The sequence below is a fragment of the Octopus bimaculoides genome, chromosome 25 (genome assembly GCF_046866305.1).
Source record: "Octopus bimaculoides isolate indiv1 chromosome 25, ASM4686630v1, whole genome shotgun sequence".
Taxonomy (NCBI): domain Eukaryota; kingdom Metazoa; phylum Mollusca; class Cephalopoda; order Octopoda; family Octopodidae; genus Octopus; species Octopus bimaculoides.
In genome coordinates, this window is record NC_142952.1 from 24,774,830 (window position 1) to 24,792,329 (window position 17,500).

A 17,500-nucleotide genomic window follows, 5' to 3' on the forward strand; every position below is an offset into this window, starting at 1 on the left:
AATATATGGGGGATGAGGTCAGATTTTACTTCCTTTTCAGGTCTTCTGGTTCACATATGTTGTGAACAATAAATAAATTGTTTATATTTTGTAATAACGAGCAGTCAAAATATCTAATATTCAAATTAAGTTTTCCATTTTCGTTGCAGTTTAATCTCTTTCTGCTATATATGATCCCTTCTTAAGCGAATATATTATGTGAATGTTCGAGTGTGATGAATGGTGTTAAGTATAAGTAAGTTATCTCGCATTGCCTGGTGTTAAATACAAGGACGTTATCTAGCATTGCCTGTCAATATATAACTAATTTGGTTTCCAAATTTGGCACAAGCCCAGCCATTTCAGGGGTGCGGCTAAGCCGATTACATGGACTCCAGTGCTGAAGTGGTACTTATTTCAACGACCCCGAAACGATGAAAGGCTAATACGACCTCGGTGTAATTTGAACTCATAACGTGAAGACGGACGAAATGCCGCTGATCCCAAGAAATGATTGAAAACCACGAATTTATAGCTTTTCATTTTAACCACATATTTCCAAAGCAACTCTGTGCATTGGAAGAAACTACAATTACATTTTGTTGTTTACATCATTAGAATTTAGGGGTTTTAGAATCCAATATTTACATGCTATTATTTATAGCTTTATCCACTTCGAGTTCCATAGATAGGAAAATTCGAAAAATTGTTTTGGTCCAATGGCAAAAATACCTGTCACATGTACAGAAAATGTAAGTTGGAGTCCCAGGAGCAGGCTTCGACATTTTCTATCCAAAAGTTTCTTGTAACGCAGTATTATACACTATTATTTGTACCTTGATCTACTTCGAGTTCCACCGTTAAAAACGTATCATTCACGTCTCTCAAAGTTTATAAATTCTTATGACGCAAACAGCTTATAAGTCTTTAACTGATAAGAACAAAACTTCTGAAATGAATAGAGAAATTCGAAGGGTTGCTTTGATTCCATAGTAGAACGTCTGTCATATGTATAGAAGCTGTCGATTCGTTTCTCATGGGAAGCTTTTAACTTTTTCTATCCAAAAGATTTTTAACTCAATACTTACATGCTATTCTTTATAGCTTTATCTACTTCGAGTTCCACAGTTAAAAATGAATTATTTTACATTTTGTTGGTTTGTGTTTTCACAGGTAGAATGAACAGCGAGAGACTCCAAGACGCTATAAAGAATATGTCTGGATGCATAAAGTATGATGACTGGATAGGAATCATGGACGAATTAGAGCACTACACGTTTGAGGAACGTAACACGTTGACAATGTTACTCTATAACGGAGTAACACCGATGTTTCATGCTGCGACAACCAATAATGTCGATCTCATATCTTATCTCGTCGAAGAATGCCAAGCCCCGGTTGATCAAAAATGCGCTCTGTACAATATAATATATATAACACCATTTTGGGCGGCTATATGGACAAACAATTATGAAGCCGCTTACTGTCTTTTACAATTCGGAGCAGATATAAATTCAAAGGGTTGGTGGGGTTCAACAGCGCTGATGAGATGTCTGGCAGAAAAGGATGTTAAAATGGCTGACTTCCTTTTGGCCAATAACGCCAATGTTAATATATGTAGCGAACTCGGTAAAACACCGCTAATGTTGGCTGCATTTAATTTCGATATAACAAAAGAGCTGCTAAAGCAGAGCAAACACACGTTACATTTAAAAGATGTTAATGGTAACACGGCTCTTCATTATGCTGTCAGGAATCAGAACTTAAACGTCACCAAGTTGTTGATTGAGGAAGGCTTAAACCCTTATACCCAGAATTATGATGGCAAATCTGCTTTCGATATTGCTGAAGAAAATAGATGTATACACATGGCAGTTGCTCTTTCTTGTTGGGAAATGGCTAAGGAAGTAAATCGTACTCTCAAAATTCCTTATCCTTTTCCAGTTCAGCTTGTTTTAAGGAATTCTTTTAAGCCTACTTATCAGTCCATGGACAAGAAAAGAAGTACAACCGATATGTACTTGACTGACAAGTGTCTGCAGCCGTTATGTGGTTGCAAAAGTGTGAACAGATCTGGTGGATGACTTCCTCGGTAAATATTAACTGTATCTGTGAAGGGTCTTCTACATAGTAATTATAAATGAAATGATAGTGTTATGCGACCATACTTGAATACTAGGAAGCGGAAATTGAATCAACGATCAAATGAATACAGAGAAGAGTAAATAGCGTTTATCGAATGAATATCCTTTATGAAGAACACCTGGAATGATCCACTCTCGCAAACTGAAGACCAAACTATGAAAACGGACTCCCATTTGAAGAACAGCAAACACAAAAACAAAATCACGATAAATTTTGAAGACCCACAAAAAAGCAGAAAACGTAAAAAAAAAAAAAAAAATTAAAATCCCCCCCAAAAATAAGCATTTGTAAAAGAATTAAATTTAAATATTCAGCATGCATTTAAAAAAATATTTAAAAAAATAATACATAAAAATTAAAAGATTATATATATATATATATATATATATATATATATATATATATATATATATATATATAATACAAAAATACATAAAATGTATGTGTGTGTATATATAAGCGTGTATAATATAACAGTCTATATATATTTGTACTGTTTAATATTTGTTTTTGATATTGTTTGTTGACGGGACGACGATGACCATGATGCAATGGTCAGCTATTGGTGTTGGTTAAAGAAGAACGTTCTAATATTCTTCTGTGTACTTTGTTGTGACGTAATCGTAGATCAGCCTCGATATCGATTCAACAAAAAGACACTTAGGTAATCAGACGAAGTGCCGGGTGCAATCCGAATCCACGGATCCGAGGCTTCAGATATGCCGTACCTCTCGTGTCATTAATATATGCAGAGTACCTCGTTACCGCGACGGAGAAAATGCTTAGCGGCAATTCTTACGGTTTCACGTTCTGCGTTCGAATCCCACCGAAGTCTACTTTGCCTTTCGTCCTTGTGAGATCGACAGATAAGTACCAAGTAAGTACGGGGTCGATGTTATCGACTGGTACCTCTCCTAAAATGTCAGGCATTTTGCCTATAGTAGGAAGGCATATAAACAAAGTACGACATTTATACCTATGACTAGGGCAGTAGATGGGACGCGTCTTTCCCTGCATTGGTGTCAATCACCTTGGGAATATTCACGAGTTCCCCGTTAATGTTATATTTCTTTGGTAAACGTCCGTACTTTTATGTTATAGTATTTGATACTTTAACTAATTGTATTTCTGTTTTATTTTTGTATTATTCAACCAAAATGTGTAACTTTTTGAAAATAAATCTTCTACCAATAACTATTGAACAGTCCTGGTTTCTATTTATTTTGTAAATTGTGAGAGTGCTAAAGACAAGAAGTGAATGAGGTGACAATCATAATGAATGCGTGATGTTGAGGGAACCCAAGTCAGGTTTGTAGCTTCAGTTGCTCAACGACAGAGACAAAGACACCACACAGCAGTAAATGAAACTGTGAGGCGAAGAAATGACTAAGGGCCTCAGTGGTGGAGCAGGAATCAGGATTACAGGAACGAAAAATAGGTTTTAATACCACCAGGAATCGAGATTTCTCGCTCGAAACCTGGAAATGTTGTTCTCTGAGTAGATGTGGTTCACCTCAAACTGTGATCATACGAAAATTCGAAGGCGGAGAGAGGTTTGTGTATAACGCCAAGGAAGTTGAACTGGTAAAACAAGAATTTCAAGATGCCAGGAACATTATTGCAGGCAACGTGGAGACGCTGCTGGAACAAGTCTTCCAACGGTTAGTTTTGTCACATAACACTCTGCTCTTCTGTCACGCTGCTGACTTGTCCATCCTTCCAACACCTTCCACATCAGTCCTTTTTCTCACAAACATCTCCCTCACACACCACATATCACTCACTCCCCGCATCTATCGTTCTCTGCAACGGCCACACATCTCAATCTCATGAAATAACATGACAATACCAAACTAATTTTATCTAGTCTTGGTTTTCCACACACACACACACACACACACACACACACACACACACACACACACACACACGCAAACACACACACACACACGCAATCACACACACACACACACACACACACATATATAAAGAACGAACTTTGTATACACAATTTGAAGCATTGATGTAAACATGATCTTCTGGTGATTTGATGAGCGAGCTTTCTTCGTCTGCATTGATTTGTAAATTTAGAATCTGATGGTATAATGCGAAGCATACATATTAGCATAGGCATGGGAACATAATATATTATACACTGAAATTATTATTAAATGAAGAAGGCTACGAAACGGCCGTAAGCCTAAGGATGACAGCAGGTAGTTAAATAAACAGATTCACCTCTTAAACCACCTGACATTTTGTTGGTATGTAGATATACATACACACATACATACATATATATATAGTACCTCACTTTACGAGGACCCGATTTACGAGACAACGAGTTTACGAGTGTTATTTTTCAGCTCACTTTTGTATGGTGAGCTGAAATGTTTCAAGCACAAGATCCAAATTTTAAACGATGTGCAAACGTTTCAACTACCAAAACGAATTCTGCGTGTTGCCAAGAAATTTACAGAGAACGAAAAATCCTTCTACAAAGTCAACAAATCTAGACTGGTTTTTTAAAAAGAAATCTACTAGTTCGTCTACGAATGCTTGTGTATCGGTTCTCGCATCTACAAGTGATGGTCTAATGCGACTGAAAGTGATTCAGAAAACAATAACAATAATAATATTTTTTATTATAAATGGTCTTGGCATTCTTTTTACTTTACATAAAATATTCTTTACATCCAACTGTTGTTTTATTCCCATTTATTTACGAGTATTATAAATTTTGTAGGTAAAATATTTTGGTGGGAAACGAATTACGATTTATAACATTGATGCTATGGGAAATCATTGCTCTGCTTAACGAGTTTCCGCTTTACAGACGGTCTTCCAGAACAAATTAACAAGTATATCGAGGCATATATATATATATATATATATATATATATATATATATATATATATATATATATATATATATATATATATATATATATATAGATAGATAGATAGATAGTTAATAAAAAAACGAACAAAAAGCACAGTAAAAAACAACAACGCGAGGACGTTTCAAGTAATAGTAGACGCCCAGGGAAAGACAGAACGGTAGTTTTACGTTTCGAGAAAGATTCTCTTCAGAAACAGATATATATATATATATATATATATATATATATATATATATATATATATATATATATATATATATATATATACATATATATATATATATATATATATATATATATATATATATATATATATATATATATATATATATACAAAGAGAAAGAGAGAGAGAGGGGGGAGGAGAAAGAAAGAGAAAGAGAGAAAGGGAGAGAAAGATAGGTACACACAAAATATTCAGATACAGGCCTACAAAATATCATATACGAATACGTTGTCAGAAATACACACATACACCTCTCTATATGTGTATCTCATTCATCATCATCATCATCATCATCATCAGCAGCAGCAGCAGCAGCAACAGCAGTGGCAGCAGCAACAGTACCACCACCATCACCACCACCACTACCGCCGCCGCTACCACCACCACCACCACTACCACCATCAAAGACAATGTTATCAATACCAGGTACTCATATGAAAAGCGAAAACTTGTACAATAAATGCACTGAACGGTTCGATTCGTTGGTTTACAAATTTCAGTTTCGCTGCTTGTCTATATTTCTTCAAATGGTTGTTTTTTTTATTGTTTTTGTTTTTCTATTCTTCTACGAAAGAACTGTTTTAAGTTAAAAGTATTTGCAAATATAGATAGGCATTTGTCAATACCGATTATAGCTCAACAACCACAGCCGATGTAACTTATTCATCGAACACAACTATCTATCTATCTATCTATCTATCTATCTATCTATCTATCTATCTATATATCTATCTATCTATCTATATGCAGACATACATATATATATATATATATATATATATATATATATATATATATATATATTCATATATACATATATATATATATGTATGTTTACATATATAAGCATATGTATATAAGTGCACACATGCATTCATAAATACATATATACGTACATATGTATATATGTATATATAAACAAATACACACACACACACATATATATCTATATATACACATACACACATACACACATACATACATATATACGTATACACATATAACCATATGTATATATATGTATGTAAATATACGTACATAAACACACAGACACACACATATACGCATATATATGCATACATGTATATCTATTTATGCATGCATATATCTATATATATAGGTCTGTCAGAGGAAGCCACATAGACACCAATGCACTGACAAAAGTCGATATCTTTATAACTAAAAAAATGCATGCCGTACTCACATACATACATACATACATACATATATACATACATCCATCCATATATACATACATACATGCATGCATGCATACATACATGCATGCTTTCATTATGTTCGTGCAAACTCGAAATGTGCACACTCACACTGACACATACATGTATATATATCCATACATAAATGCATATATACATACGTATATACATACATACACACACAATATTCAAAGATTCACACACAATATACACTGACGGGAATTTCGATATACATATGCCAATGTATCTATCTATCTATCTATCTATCTATCTATCTATCTATCTATCTATCTATCTCTTCTCACGGACGTGCTGTCACATCGGCTGCGAAGGTAAACGTTTATTTGACCTTTTATTGCCCATATTTTGTTGGAATTTTTGTATATAAGGTGTGTGAAGCACCAAACTTTCTTTTTATTGTGTTTTCAAGGTAGGAATTGGCCCTTTAGGGGCAGTTTCAACCTTTTTAAAATTATATATTTTCTTCTCGACATTGAAAAATGTCGAGAAACATAGTCATAGAACGCTGGACAGAAACTTTAATGAACGAACATTTTCCTAGACTTGAGACGCTAGGAGAACAAAAAAATAAATCATGCACGCGCACACACACCAAAACAATAACAGACATCGAGAAAAAGAATGAAGCAACAGATTCTAAAGTCAAAGCTGTCAACGTCATCGATACTGTTAAAAGCCCTGTCACCACCAACAACACCAACAACAAAAACAAAACTGTAACCAAGGTTACAAAACCATGCGTAAAAACCGTCACAAATATCTCTGATGTAAGCACCTTTGCTGCTGACGCCATCATCACCACCACCAACAACAACAACGATAACAACAACAACAAAAGTAGCAGCAGCAGCAGCAACAGTTCAACTCAACCTTTACTCTCTTCACAAACAGCAAGCGAAAGAGAGGAAGGAAAAATGAACAGAAGCCACAACACCACAACCACCACCACCACCACCACCAACAACAACAACAAAAACTTTGCAGACATGCTAAAACAAAAAAAAGAAACTTTACATTTTACAAACAAAGAACTTATAGAGACCAGGTCCCTTTTTTCTACGTCCGGACAAAATTTAATTTTACATACCCCAAAAGAAGTGAGAGAAGACGTGGAAAAAAGAACCATCATTTACAAAATAATAAGAAAAAGTAAAAAATTAACAAATCCAATTACAAAAACAGAAATTGAGAAATGTGCCAAAAAAATCATGAAAATTAAAGAATATATAAACTGGGGTTTGCAATTTAATACAGTACAATTTCGTTTCAATAATGAAGAAGAGGCGAAATTGTATAGTATGGAAGCCTTACAAAATGATGAACTAATCATGGTCCCATACTACATGGGACAGAGAGTGAGTAGAATAAAAATAAATAATGTCCCTCCGGAAATTGAGTCCAAGTGGATTACTTCGGCGATATGTTTTCATTTGAAAACAATAAATGTGTTAGAAACCACTGTTGTTCATAATAACAGCTGGACCGGAAAAAGCATTGAAATTTTGATCCAGATGGATCAAGATTCACTGGAAAAGTTGCCGAATGTGATTCACTTGGAAAATGGACAAAGCCTCTATGTGGTGGCGGAGGGTAAAAAACCGCTTTGCTACCTCTGCGGAAGCCAAGAACACCTAATTTCAAAGTGCGTTTTGGCACAAAAAAAGAAACAAGAACAGTTACAACCAAAACAAAAAATAAATAAAAAACAACCTTTGCTACCAACACCACCAAACCCACAAGTGATCATCAACAAAGTAAACCAAACGACATCACCATCAACACCAAGAAAAGAAAAAACACCACCACAATCAACTCCAACACCAAAACCAATTAGGGAAACAACACCACCACCAACATCAAAAGATAGACCAACACCAATACCAAGAACAACAACGAAGAAAACAAACATCAACGAAGAAAAAACAAATGCAAAACCTAAATCCCCAACAACACACACACCACACAATACAGGCATAGAACCTGATGCCTTGCCCTTACCCCCCTCTGATCTGTCGGACTTTTCGTCAAACGATGACAGTCCAGTGGAATGGCAGATAGCCACAGGGGGTAAGAGAAAAAGATTAAAAAAGACAAAACCAAGCACAAGCAAAGCAGGGAGGTACACAAACCCTGAAAGCCCCTTACAAAACCAAACTAACACCAACACCAACACCACAAAAACGCATACAATGCTCTCGGCCATAAACACAAAAGACATAAAATTAATGGAGTATATTGCATATCACACAAACATATGTGAAGATGACATGAAAACAAACAATCATCCAAGAACAACACCACCAGAACATATAAAAATATTACATTTGACACCAACACAGCACCACTCACTCAAATCCCTCTATCCAAATGCGGTAGGGGGTTTCCAAAAATACCTCTCTAAAAAATTATACAAAGACTTACTCAAAGACACTTCTAAGGAGGAACAGTGTAAAACTGTCGAAATGAGTAAGTAACCTTCTCTCTCGACTCTTTACACTTTTCGACTAAATTATGCTTAAAATAGGTTGTGTAAATGTACGTGGCTTGGCGTCAGCTTGGAAGCAAGGATATCTTCTAAATGACATCAGGTCACAGAACATAGAAATAATAGCTATCAGTGAAACCAGACTCAGTAACCCGCGGACCCTCAAGTCCATGTTTGGCGGACAATTCGACATTTATTTTTCTCCCTGTCTGCCAAACATGGGTGGTGGTGGTACCGCGGTGTTTTTTCGAAAGAGTCTGAACCTAAAAGTAAGGCCAATATTCCTAGACCCGGAGGGTAGGCTGGTTGTCGTGGACGTCGATGGTACAAACGGATGTGCTTTCCGTCTGATGGCAGTGTATGCACCGTCCTTAACGGGTCGGGCGGATTTCTTTAGACGTCTAGAGTTTTTCCTGGGAACGTCAAGACCTTTACTATTAGTAGGGGACTGGAACGCTACCTTGGACACGCATCTAGACTATGTGGGAATGGATAGGAGTAGAAGGGGATGTAAGTGCCTTAAAGACCTGCTCAGACGTTTCCATTTGTCTGACAGGTTCCGACTCGACTATCCGAACGTGCCAACGTGGACTTGGACAAACCGCGTCGGATCGTCGAGATCGTATCTAGATAGAGTTCTATGTAGGACAGCGGATAGAGTTAGTGTAGGATGTCCACAATTTAAAATAGTCAGCTACACGGATCACAAATTTGTGACGTGTACGCTCGACTTAGATAAAACACATAGGCAGGGTCCCGGTTACTGGAAACTGAACGCTTCGCTCTTAGCGCGGCAAGTTTACAGGAACCGGATTAACGAATTAATTAAGAGGGCGTTAACAGGAGCCATCGTTAACAACCGATGGTGGTTTGCCCTGAAAATAGCAATTAAATCGGAATCTATTAGGTTTAGTAAAGAACTAGCGATAGATCGAAATAGAATAGAGGGAGACTTAGTCAAGAAACTAGAAGAGGCACTTACAACTGGCAGCGCAACCAACGTTTTGGCAGCGAGGATGGCCCTCGACCAACACCTCAACGCCAAACACGAAGGTTGCGTCGTCAGAGCTAAAATGCGTGCCTTAAGGAACGAAGGGATCGAAGCTGCGCGAGAAGCCCGGGTGGCGGAGGCGCAACGCGGTGACAGAGCCACTATTCGGTCTCTAATTGATGAACAAGGATGCAGTTTACTCGAACCCGAAAGGATGTGTGGGGCCTTTCAACAGCACTTTGCTCGACTGTTTGGTGCGAGCGGTGGGTCGGAACGCAGGATGGACTTCAGTGCCTACCTGACTGGCCTGCCGCGGCTCACGGCGGGAGAAGCAGAGTGTTGTGAGGGTCCCATCACAGCTGCTGAAATAAGGGATGCTATGGCGGGCTGCGCGAGGGATAAGTCGCCTGGATTGGATGGTCTACCCTACGAGCTGTATTGCCAAATGCCAGACTTGTTTGGAGACCTCTTGGCATCAGTCTACTGCAACTGGCAACAAAACGGGAGAATTCCCAGTTTCGTGAGCCGAGGTGCAGTGACATTGCTGAAGAAAGACCCAAACAAGGGGAATTTTATAGATAATTTCAGGCCCATCACTCTGCTCAACGCAGATTTGAAAATTTTGGCCAAAGTAATAGCCGAGAGGTTGGCGCTTGTCATCGATAAACTGGTCGACAAGGCGCAAACATGCGCAGTGCCGGGCAGAAGCATCCATGACAACCTCCACCTCATACGCTACATCATGGACAGGGTAGTTAAGGATCCTGGCATGGGTGGGGCGTTGATCAATTTAGATCAATCTAAAGCCTTCGATAGGGTGGACCATCGATACCTGGCGGCCGTCCTCAGGGCGGCTGGCTTTGGTCCCGTTTTCCGCGGTTGGATCGCTGCCTTGTATAGCGGCATCCGATCGGTAATTCGGGTGAACGGTCACCTGTCAAAACCTTTCGACATCAAGCGTTCGGTCCGTCAGGGATGTCCCCTGTCGGCGCTTCTGTATGTATTGACGCTCGAACCACTACTGCGGAAGCTGGCGACACTGAGGGGTATCCCACGGGAGCTGGGTTGCGGGACGAGCGTGTCTGCATATGCGGACGATGTCACCGTCATAGTGTCGAGCGAAAAGCACGTCGAGATGCTAAGCGAGACACTTAAAGAATACGAAACGGTGACAGGAGCAAAACTTAACCCGGAAAAGTCGGTGGGTTTGCTACTCGGCACCTGGAGAAGCAAGCCTATACCGTCCAACAGTGACTCCGTAGTGGGACGCTGGACGGACGGACCGGTTAAACTGCTCGGGGTCTGGTTCAATCCGGACCTCCAGATGGATAAGAACTGGGACGAAATCACCAGTAGAGTAATCAAACTCAGCCAAACATGGGCCGAGAGAAAGTTATCTCTAAAAGGTCGGGCGGAGGTGGCTAATGCGTATATCGCATCAGTCATTGATTACCGCCTGACCGTCGTACCTTGTCCCAATGCCACCATCACGAAACTAGAACGCATACTCTTCCGCTTTCTGTGGAAGGGTGGCGTTCCGATGGTGAGGCGATCCATTTGCTGTCAACAACCGTTACATGGAGGACTGGGGATGCCGTGGTTAATGATGCGCAGACATGCGCTGAGACTGCGGCATCTCTGGAACTTCATTGAAGACGGTGAACAGGTGTGGGCGCCGTTTGTGAGGCTCGCCTTCCCGCAGCTCGTCTCACTCACCGAACTGCAAACATGGATCAAAAAGAGACCGAAACTGGGCGATTGGCACCGCGAGTGTCGCCAAGCTCTACAACAGCTCTGCCGTCCGGGATCAAACTTGTGCAACTTACAAACGACCAATGCGTTCTATAGAGGACTAGTGGAGGGGAGGTCCGACGACACTCTCGGGGCAAACCTGGGTGTCGACGAGAAATTCCTAACTCGCCTTTTCAAGACAACGTTCGGGCCGGGGCCTATGGATAATTTCCAGAGATCCCTGGCTTGGCAATGCTATCGGGACGCACTACCAGTTCGAGAGAAGGTCTACAGACACGGTTCGAAAACCACCGGACCGACCTGCCCGAGATGCGGTCAGAGCGACGAAACCGTTCTGCACGCACTCGTGCAGTGTCCAGATATTTCAGAGCTGTGGACCTTCGTCGAACGGCTGCTGTCGCGTGTGGGACGAGCCCGCTTATCGGCCGAGTCTATCGTGAATATTGTTCCGCCACCTTCCTTTAAACGGGAAGGAAAAACGGTTTACGTAACACTGATAGCTATGGCGAAAGAATGTGTGTGGTGGACGCGTTTGAAAGGTTTACAAACAAACAATTTCCTCTCTGGTCAGTCCCTCGTCAACTTTTTCAAGTACCACTTGAAAAGGAGGATGAGGATAGAGAGGAAAGCGTTGTCGAATGAAAGCTTCAATAAAAAATGGGTAAATGTGGCAAAATTGGTGAGTATGAAAGACGACACCATTTTAAGCATTAATTTGTAACAAAAAGAGAAAACGAGAGAAAAGGTACTTACTTTTATGTACATTTTGAACTGCCTGAGGTGACCTTGGTGCTTTTTTGTAGGTTTTTCACTCCAAGGATACACCTAAACTGTAAACAATATTTATTCCCGTTTTTGGGAAGATTTATAATTTTTGTACACCACACACCCCAACGATTACAATCCCTATTGATTTGACTTTTCTTTGTGTGTCCCACCCAGCCCACCTCGAAAATGAAAAACTCTACGCTTGTATTTCGTCCAATTTCTGTGTTCAGCCCTGTGTGGCTATAATAAAAACATATCTATCTATCTATCTATCTATCTATTCATCTATCTATGTAACTGGGTATATATATATATATATATATATATATATATATATATATATGTATGTATATACACACACATATATATATATATATATATATATATATATATACAAACCTCTTTCTCAGTATAAATATATATATGTATATGTATGTATGTATATGTACACGTACAGACACACACAGACACACACATACATACACAGGCACACACACACACAAACGCATGCATATGTGTGCACTCACCAACTTGTGTTTTCGAAAATATTCTTCAGGATGAGCGAAAAAGAAGAAAAATATACACCATCAAACAAAACAAAGTAAAACAAGAAAAAAGACATAAACGAAAACAAGACTTCACTAAAGGATTAAATCATATTGCATTCTCTGATGATAACTAAGAGAACAAGATTTAAGATGTGTGTTTTTCGCACAGACACAGGCACAGATTCACACACACACACACACGCACACACGCACACACGCATACACACACACATACACACGCGTGCACACACTCACACATCTATCTATCACATCACAAACACACATCTATCTATCTATCTGTGTACATATATATATATATTATGCATATATACAAACCTATATATACATACACGTATATACACGCATACATATATATATATACATGTATACAAACCTATATATACATACACATATATATACACACATACATATATATATATACGTATATATACATATATGGATATATACACGCACACATGCACACGCACGCACACTTAGACACAAACATACACACACACATATATATATATGTATGCATATATATAGACATATACATATATATATATATATATATATATATATATATACATACATGTCTATACAATATATATTATGCATATATATAATTATATAAATGTATATGGATGTGTTTATGTATTATTTATGATATAAACATGTTATATATAAAGGTGTGTGTGTGTGTGCGTGTACGTGTGCGTGTACGTGTGCGTGTGTGTGTGTGTGTGTACGTGTGTGTGTGTGTGTGCGTGCGTGTGTGTTCTCTGCTATAGCTTCGGGTTGACCAGTACCTAGAATGTGTGATGTGACTGCAATAAAATACATTAGTAAGATGGACAGAAAGCAAATCTTTTATTTCAAATAGTTTTTACCACTTAATACTACAGAAAAGTTTTACTAGTTCACATACACACGCACAAAAAAACCCATATGAGTGTACTCTCATATAGACACACACACACACACACATACACGTATAGATGTATATACATAAATATACATTTATGCGTATATATGCATCTATCTATCTATCTATCTATCTATCTATCTATCTATCTATCTATCTATCTATCTATCTATCTATCTATCTATATATATATATATATACACACATATATATATATGCACACTTATATTTAGATATACATGAGCACATGCACGTATGCATGCGCATGCTTACGTTCACAGACGTGCTTTTATAATTGAAACCAAAAGTATTTAAGTGAAAACGAAGCAGCAAAAGAACGGATAATTCAAAAGGAAAAAGTTTGATGTGTTTGATTTTAGTTCACCACTGGATAAGAGTAATTGAATTGAGTATGGTGTGTATCTACGTTTTGGACTTCTGTCTTTCTTCAGAAATATGAGTTGAAAGAGCGACATCATAGGAAAACATGTGGAAGAGAGAAATGATGAGAGTGTGAAAATATAATTTGGTTAAAGATGTAGAAAATTGAAGAGCTGCGGATCAAAAGGTGTGCAGAATGTTTTCATTTCTGAAAGATTTGTTAGCGGGGTTATTTGTTGTTCCGGGGTTGTTGTGATGGTCTCGTTCCTGCTGTCGCTGTTGGGTGTTTTGTTATTATTCCTGCTGTGTCTGTGGTTGTAGTTTCGGCTGATGTTGCTTGTTGCTGCTGCTGCCGCTGCTGCTGCCGCTGCTGCTGCCGCTGCTGCTGCCGCTGCTGCCGTGGTGGTTTCGATAATTTTTGTTTTCGTCACTGTTTTGGTTGTGATCGTGGGATCAGAAGGAAAACAAATCTCTTTTGTGGGCAGAAAGCTTGTACATGTGTGGTGGTACCGCGTACGAGATATCTAGGATTTCTCCCCTCCACTTCTGCCGACAGCTGCGGTCCGTCCGTTTGGGAGTATGAAGAGGCTGGGTACTTTCTCGATGTTTACAAGTTCTATCTTTATGGTACCCCTCAAACCAATATTAAACCGTCTGATCTAATGAAATTTTTCAATGTATACGCTTCTCTTATCTTCTTCACTGTCATGGCAATTAAAAATCGCCGTAGGTCTGTTTCTGGAGATATACATTTTGACTTCACCTTCGCCAATTTTTTCTCTACAAAAGAAAGAATTACCAAAATTCTTCATCCTTCAGAAGGGCCATAATGTGAGTTCGTGCATCGTTTTCAGAGGCAAACCAAACTTCTGCTGTTCCAAAATATTTGTCATAACACGAAAGTTTTGTGACTCCATCTATTTCTTCGGCATCTTTCAGCTTGTGTATGCAATAAAGACTCAACACGACCAAGTTTAGTGTCGATGCATATTGTATCTTACAGTGCATCAGTTATTTAATTACTTAACCAATATTAGCAAAAAATATGGCCGTCTTGTAATCCAATATTATGGGTCGATCAAATGAACTGTCTGAACCAGTTTTACAATATTCTGTAGTGGTGGTTATATAGCAGCAGTAGCAGCAGTAGCAGCAGTAGTAGTAGTAGTAGTAGTGTCAATGTTGGCATGCTGCTGCTTCTCATTGTGAAGAAAGTGGTTTAAGTAGTGGTAGAAGTGGTGTAGGTGGTGGCGGCGGCGGTGGTTGTGGTTGTGATGGTTGTGGCTGTGACAGAGCAATCCGCCCGTGACCCTCACTCAACGCTGCTGCTGTTCCTCTTGTTTATTGTACAGTCGATGTTCCAGTAACTTGATTTAGAAGTTTAAAATTTAGGAAATCTTCACTGAACTTGAATAAACCTCAGTTAGTTTTGTCACTTTTCTCGTTGTTGATCTTGTTGTTAATGTCATAATTGTTGTAGTCGTCGTTGTTCATTTTCGTTTTCCTTCAGTGTCAATGAGTTGTTTCGAAGAAGACATCAATAATTTTTCTCTCATCATTCTGACGCCATCAGCCGTTGTCAGAAACAACATCGCTGTTACAAGCTTAGCAGGTGATCAAGTTTTCATCCCTTTACTTTCCTCTTAATTACATTAAACAATCTTTTAGGAGATGTGTGTTACATTTACCTCTAGCGTCTATTATTATTGTCATTATTTCTTCAAAGATCTATGTTTTATTTTTCATGATAAACTAAACATTTTGCTAAACTACAATCAAAATCTGTAACCTGTCTGTCGGGGCATGTAAAACAAGAGACAAAAATTCACCAAAAAGAAGCGATCTCATTCTGCTGCATCATTATTATCCTGTCGGGTGACTTGCGCGAACCAATAAGTCATGTTGGTCCTTGGGTAGGTGAAATATCTCATCTGTGCACATCACAACAACAGATGATAGCAATGGTTGATCTTGGACGTTGACAGCTGTAAACCCTCGTATCGCCGCCAGTAACGTGGAGGAGTGAAAAGCCCATATATACAGAGGGCTGACCGGACTCTTCAGATTGTGTCGGTTGCCGTCAAGATGTCGGCTGTTGTCAGACCCCGTACTACAGTTTTCCTCCGCAAGATAGAGATAACGCCATCACGTCGGAGAAATGAGCCCCGCGAAGTGGAGTGGCTGCTGCAGCGAGTGTTGCTGGCCATTCTTCGCGGTAACGCCTTCGCGGTAACGCCTTCGCGGTAACGCCTTCGCGGTAACGCCTTCGCGTTCGTTTCCTGAGGACGCAGTTGAAGACGCACTTTGTTCTGGGATATGTGGCATATCACCTTTCCCTGCCATCTTCCGTTTTTTAACCGGGCTCCGCCTTTTCTTTTATCCCTTTTCTTTTTCTCTGTTTTCTTCTGTTTCCTTTCTCATCTCACTTCTTTCCTCTTATTTTGTGTATGTTGTCTGTTCATCCCCTTAGCATTAAGTGAGATTCGCCATTGGCTCAGTATCTTCATCTGCCGAGATTGTACACATCCATCATACTGCATTCCGTAATTTCAACGTAACCTTTGCTCGGGTGGTGACCGAGTACTAGACCTTTTCAAAGGGCTACCTGTGAGTTGGTCCGCTGCTGTTCATTCCCATGAACAAAGCTGACCTATACTTACATGTTAATTAACCTATAGATGGGACCCTGACATACATATAGATGGGACCCTATAGATGGGACCCTGACAGGTGCTTCTACTTCGGATCAGATTAAACCTGGGAACAATAGTGGCTAAGAAGTGGTTCCACACTCTACAAAACCTTGGAATTCTTGGATCAGAACCCTATTACCGAATGCAGTTGAAGGTTATACGCAGCAGCGTATAAGTGACCCAAATTCTAAACGAAGCACAAATTATTTCGGGAACAATATGAAGGAATCCTTTAATCCTTTATTTTGCAAGAATTCTAAGAACGATTTATTATTTTTTTTTTTTTCTTTTACTTGTTTCAGTTATTAGACTGCGGCTATGCTGGAGCGCTGCATAACACTTATTCTATCGGTCACTTATGCCGAACCGCTATATTACGGGATCGTAAACACACTAACGCCGATTGTTAAGCAACAGTGGGAGACGAACACAGACACAAAGACCGTTCTTGTCCCATTCTGTATTATT